At 34.9% G+C, this 6320-nt stretch overlaps 1 pseudogene; it reads left to right on the forward strand.

Annotated features, from left to right (window-relative positions):
• Nucleotides 1-3752: 3752 nt before the first annotated feature.
• On the forward strand, nucleotides 3753-4598 carry LOC114634870 (annotated as a pseudogene).
• The last annotated feature ends 1722 nt before the right edge of the window (nucleotides 4599-6320 follow it).

A 6320-nucleotide genomic window follows, 5' to 3' on the forward strand; every position in this document is an offset into this window, starting at 1 on the left:
ACTCTCTAAATTTCTAGTCCCTGACAAATTGAAAATACTGTTCAAAACATGATAATTTAATGAACAAGATACTGAGTAAAAATTTTAAACTAATTATTGGACATAGTTGAGAACTATTTAATAAATTCTAAACAACTAAAGATTATTTGTACTGAAATTTTGTCTTGATGTTATTGTGAGCCATAGATGTGAAACCAAAAATAGGCACTGACTGTGAGAAATGGTTGGGTTGTGATCTTTGACTGAGATAAATGCCATTTTTTTTCTTATTCCATTTGATGAATGTTGGCCTGCCTTCACACAAATCAATATAAAAATCTTATAGAATTGATGTGATGTTTGAATCATTTTGTGTATTCAGGGTTTTTCTAGTTTTTCTACTTAGAATCAGCACACAACAAGCAAAAGACTTCCACAGTCTAACAACCTGCCAATAACAATTGGATGAAATGTGATCTGATTATATATACCTGCCTCCTTTTTTGGCTTTCTACTCACCCTCTTTGAAAGCTTCTTAGCCTTCAATAGTCATCCAACTACTTCATTCATTTTATATTAAAACTTCTCCATATGGAAAATATTGGCACCAATCCTTATTCATCTGACTTATTTCATTTAAATAGGTTCATCTGCCATTCTACCATTTTTTTCTACAGTTAATGGGATTCTTCTTCTTCTTCTTTTTAAATATGTCCTCTGTGTTCTTTTTTTATTAGATATTTTATACCAGTTTAATTACATGCAAATATTAAGGTCAGTTCTAGGTTGAAGAACTAGCAATACAATAGATGCAAATAGTCAAGGAACAAGCAAAGCTATAAACAAAGTCCCATGATCACTCCCATGATCACTGTTTCTAGTGGCTTATAAGGATGACCAAAATATCTGAGCCAACTTCCCTGTCCTAGCCCAAAGTCATTTTCATGCCTGAAACCTACTTCTTTGTTCTAGCCTAAGATTTATATTCCTGCCTGAAATTACTTCTTTGTTCTAGCCTAATGTGGGATTTTTTTCTTATGAATGTATAATACTCTAGAATATAAAAAAATACATATATGAATGATATACATGTGAGAATGTGTGTGCATGTGATTTTTATTCCTATGTTCATATGTTCCTACAGAGGTTGTGCAGCTTTACATTTATAAACAGTACTGCAGTGCATGTACATAGATGTTCATTATATATGCTAGTCTGTTTTCTTTAGTCTTATACTCACAAGTGTCACAGATGTATCAAATGGCAGCCATATTCCTACTTCGTAGTGGGTTGGCCTGATGCTACTTGCATTCTAATGCTAATTTGGGCCTTCAAAGACAAAATAATTGCACCTAGATGCTGGTTAACTGACCCTGAGCCCAGTTAATTGTGATTGGTAAATAAAGATGCCAATAGCCAATAGTTGGGCAGAAGAGACATAGGTGGGGTTGAGGTTTGGGGGAGAGTTGGATCAGAGGGAATCATGAGGAGGGAAGGAGGAGGATGAAGCAGCTATGAATATCAGAACATCATACAGGAGAGGAGGAAGGACAAACCACTGTGGGTTAGCTGACCTACAAAAATGGGGCCATGTGGGCTGGCCAATTGGAGTTAAAAGTAACCCAGATGGAACATAGTAAATAGTAAGTAATAACTCAGGGTTATAGATCAGAAAGTAGATTCTAACAAGATGGTGGGTAGGCAGCTGCCCAGCTATTGTGCTGCTTAAGGCTTATTAAAATTATAAAATCTGAGTGTGTCTTTCATCCGGGAACTCAATGATCAAGGTGGGATAGAAGACTCAGGCTGGGATTTAAAATAATTTTTACTACTACAATACTAATGTAAAGAAATTTCTGGATTGGATATAGTAATTTATATTTTCACAGATAGTGTATAAAGGTTCTTTCTTTCACACATTTTAAAAATAATAGTCATTTTACATAAGAAGACTAAATATATTTAGCATTTTTCTTAAATTATTGACTCTTTGTACTTCTTGATTTGAGAAGCATCTTTTCAGATCATTTGCCCATTTATATATTGAATGATTTATTCTGTTAATGAACTTTTGGAGTTTACTATGCATTTTGAAATCTTGTCCTATGTCAGCTAATATAGCCGGTAAGTTCTTCCATTCTGTAGGATATCTTTATGCTGCTTGGCTCTTTCATTTGATATATATTTCTTAATGTAATGTAGTTTCACATGCCAAGAATTGATTTTATTTTGTTTTAGGTTATATTCAGGAAATTATTGCCTGAGCCAATATCTTAAAGTGTTTCCTCTTTATTTTCCTCTAATAGTTTCAAATCTTACATTAAAGTCTTTGATCTACACTTTAGTAATTTTTGTATGGTAGAGAGATAAAGATTGAATTTTAAATGTTTACATATGGATATCTAACTTTCCAAGCACTATTTGTTAAAGAAGTTGTCTTCTCTCTTATATGATTTTAGCTTCCTTATAAAGAATCAGTGGCTGAAGGTGTGTAGGCTTTTAGACATGTCTTCTATCTCAATCTATGGTTCTACCTTTTTACTGTTACTATGGCTCAGTGATGTTTTCAAAACAGATATTACAATGCCTTCAACATTGTTCTTTTGGTGTGTCCCAAATGAATGATGGAATTGTTTCTGAAAGAAGTTCTTTAAAAAATAACATTAAAATTATGATCAGAAACATTGATCTATAGATTGCTTTCTTTCCACTCATTTCTATCTTCATATATGTCTATTTGTATAAACAACTATTCAACTATTATAAATTTGAGTACTATTTACTAACTTTAGTGAGCAACATTTTCTTAAAGGCCAATCTTTACTGCTCAAAACTTGGGAGATAGAACAGACAGGATGAAGTCAGAGCTGTATTCTAGCATTTCAATGTCAGGGGCAGAAATAATGAAGTTGAAATCTACCTCAATTATGTAACACATTTGAGGGCAGACTAAGACACACGGTGAGAATTTAATCTAAAATTAATCCTTGGCATGTAACTAAATTGGAAGTATAACACTAGAACACTCACCACTGAGTAAAAGCCTTGAGTTAGATCCACTGAACAATACAAGGAGGAGGAGGAAAAGGAGGAGGAGGAGGAGGAGGAGGAGGAGGAGGAGGAGGGGAGAGGAGAGGAGAGGAGAGGAGAGGAGAGGAGAGAGAGAGAGAGAGAGAGAGAGAGAGAGAGAGAGAGAGAGAGAGAAGAAAAGGAAGAAAAGACTTAAATATGTAAAAAAATAATTAAAATAACAACTATGCCACCAATAAAAACAGAAAGGGTACAAAATAACAGGACAAACCAACATGTTTAAAATTAGTAAAACAAACTAATAAAATAACTTTTAAAGGGAGGTCATGTATTTGGAGACTTAAAAATGTAGCACATTTTTTAAATGGAAAACATGAAAAAGAAAAGAGCAGCATATATTTAAAAATCCCAATTTAAAACTAAGTAAAAAAAATGGAGAAAAAAGTCAGACATTTCTCTTAGCTGAGACACTTGAACAAGAAAAACTTCCTTCTGAGTCCGCCAACATTAAAATCCACCAGATGTGCATGAATATACTGAGTGCAGGTGAGTCTGACTATAATCTCTTCCTGGGTATATATTCTGTGGCAAGACTGTAGGAATTCAACATTTTTTGTTAAGATTAATTTATTTTTATTTACTTTATGTGTAAGAGTATTTTGCCTGCATGTATGTCTGTATACCATGTGTATGCCTGGTCCTAACAAAGGCCAGAAAGGGGTGTTAGACACTTCTCTCATGGCATGGCCCTGAAACAGCAATCCATGTTCCTGTGTAAGTCCAAGAAACCCAGACTGGTTTCTTTCCTGGGGCTGGAGCACATGTCAACCTTTCTTGGCCTGACAAAAGGAGAAAATAACAGTAATGAGAAATTAAACATATCAGTGAAGTACAGAATGAAGTAGCCAGACTTAATGAACAATCTGTGAGAAAAATTTGAAAGTAAACAAGAAACAACAAACTCCACTAACCATTTCTTTCTCAGTGGAGGTAAAAGTTGATAACCCACACCCCAAATTTTTTAGTGACAACATTTGTCAACCATTCACAAGTGTCTGTATTACTTGAATAGGAGGACAATAAAGCCCTACATTATTTGACCACAGGTGAAGTGACAGAATTTGAAGAAATAAAATCAGAGTATAGAATGGTGTCTTATTTTGATAATAATCTTTACTTTGAAAACAAAATTGTTTTCAAAAGATTTCATCTGAATAGGAGTAATGACCTATCTTCAAAGTCCAAAAGAATCAAATGAAAATCTGGAAAAAGTTTGACAAAATGTCCAAGTCTAGTGCATAATAAGACCTCTAGGAAGCATCAGCATGAGGAACCACAGAGCCTTTTGACCTGGTTTACAGACTAGTCTGATGCAGGTACAAATGCATTAGGAAATGTCAAAGATATTTAGTCACATAATTTGCAGTTCTTTCTGCTGATATGGATAATGAAGGAGAAAAGGGGAAAGATGATAAACATTGATGATAAAATGATGATGGTGATATGATAAAGAGATACCTATGGATGAAGAAAATGAGGATGAAGGTGAGGAAGACAAAGATGATGATGAAAGGGAACAAGGAGGGTGAAAAGATGACTAGTACAATAGAAAATTGGTGGAATTAAATTTTCTTATTCTATTTTATTTTTCAGTTTTCCCTAGTCCCCGGGAGCAATATGTAGTCATTCCCACCATCCTTCTGTTTTTGATGTTTTTGTCTTCCCAACACTGTAGTTCTCAACTTATTTTGGGAGAAATACCTTGAGAAAAATACAACTGGAAAAAAAATCTCCACTTCTTTGTTCTAACTTTATTTTTATCCTATCTTGTCTCAAAACCTGAAGATGCAACAGTATCATCATTTATGAGATAAAAGAACCCCCCCAAGCTCTCTTCATTCTCCTGTAGGTAGGAGGGTGAGAGGCTCCTGCAGAGTAGGAAATAGAGTTGAAGGTTTTTTTCTCTTATCTGCATATGGAACCAGAGATTGTACTGTGTCTTCATGTGACTGTGGATACTTATCACTTACCAACATGTATCTGTGTGCATTCTCTTGTTTAATAAATAGAAAGAAGTGTGGAGAACTATCAAAGGTCAGTAAAGGGTGGGTTGAGATGTCTGGGAGGGTTAAGTGGGCATTTTAACAACATGGCTTCTCTTTTGGTATGTTTAATTTCAGTGTGTAATGGGTATCCTTGCAATTTAACTCACGTGAAGATAACACTTTGAAGATAAAATCCTCTCCTAATAGAAAAATAGAAGTGGTATCCACAATGGGTCCGAGAACAAGTCTTGAGAATTGGTGTGGTAGCGAGGAGCTAGATGGGGATGTGACTCTAGAGTAGTCATATGAACCGTTTGTAATTGTTGACAAAGGTTGACAATTGTTGAAAAGGGAACATTAAATGTTCTCCCCAGCTCATTCTGTCTAAGCCTGTAGGCAGGAAAAATAACAAAATTCTAAAACTGGACTTTGGTGACAGTTGCACAGCAATGTGGGGATACTTGGTTCAGCAGTACAACTCAGCGCAACTTGGACCAGAGGACTAGAATATGTGATTCAAGTTCTTATAAATATTTACTCTTGTAAATCAAAACAAAACTTCTTTCAAGTTTTTGCAAGTATGTTGTCTCCAGTAATCAACTTACCTTCCATATATCTTAAACAAATTCTTCTCATTCAAACATGAAACAGCTGTATCCCATGGTAATGCAATCAGGATTCCTCCTAACAGTTGTAGCTTTTGTTTCTTTATGCAGGAAAAAGAAAATATTCAGTTTCTCTTTTGTCTATCTCTCTGCCTGTCTATCTTGAGGCAAGATCGTACTAAGTTACTTAGGCTGGCCTTCAACTCACTGTATAGCACAAACCAACTTTTAACTTGTGATCCTTCTGCTTCTAAGTAGTGAGAATGTTAGACTTGTGGTATCAAACACAACTTTTTCTTTCTTAAAAAGTATTACTTCAAGGTGGAGATACACACACACACACACATATATATGTATATGCGTGTGTATATGATGTATATGTATATAACCTGCTGAGTCTGTTTAGTCTTTCTTGTATATATATGATTTTAGTGCTTATAGTAGATGATTAATTAGAGGGCTCATCCCCAGGGAAGACTAATTCTCAGTAATCATTAATCATCTATGTGTGAGGTCCAATTAGAGTTTCTCCATACATTTTTGGGATTCAAAGTGGTGTTACTAGTGTTCAGGCCTTGTTTGGGAAGCTGTATTGTAGCTATTGCATGATGTAGCTTCCCTGTCATAACTAAAGACAAGGGGGACTTCTAATCCTCTGGCT

The sequence above is a fragment of the Grammomys surdaster genome, unplaced genomic scaffold (assembly GCF_004785775.1).
Source record: "Grammomys surdaster isolate TR1022 unplaced genomic scaffold, NIH_TR_1.0 1136, whole genome shotgun sequence".
Lineage (NCBI taxonomy): Eukaryota > Metazoa > Chordata > Mammalia > Rodentia > Muridae > Grammomys > Grammomys surdaster.